Raw genomic sequence first — 308 nt, 5'->3', positions numbered from 1 at the left:
CAGCCGTGAACCCCGCATTCGAAATGCAAATTAACGAAAGATAAAATGCACAGCATTGCCAAGTAATCACCATTCAAAGGCAAGAGCAAGGCGTGCGAGCAGAGCCTTGCCAGCCGAGATTCTGCTTCCTGAGCGAGCGGGAAGAAGGAAGGAAGTCGCTGCAAATTATTAATTATTTGATAATCGGAGGCAGATAGGCAGGGCTGCTCCAACGGGGCTGCAGATGTGGCCGTTAATTAGGCAATTAGACGCTTAGACCTCAGAGCTTTGGTAAAATGCTGCATGGTGCGCGCTCATGCACACTAATG

This window comes from Penaeus monodon, chromosome 25 (assembly GCF_015228065.2).
Source record: "Penaeus monodon isolate SGIC_2016 chromosome 25, NSTDA_Pmon_1, whole genome shotgun sequence".
NCBI classification, from domain to species: domain Eukaryota; kingdom Metazoa; phylum Arthropoda; class Malacostraca; order Decapoda; family Penaeidae; genus Penaeus; species Penaeus monodon.
This window is presented reverse-complemented; position numbering follows the sequence as displayed.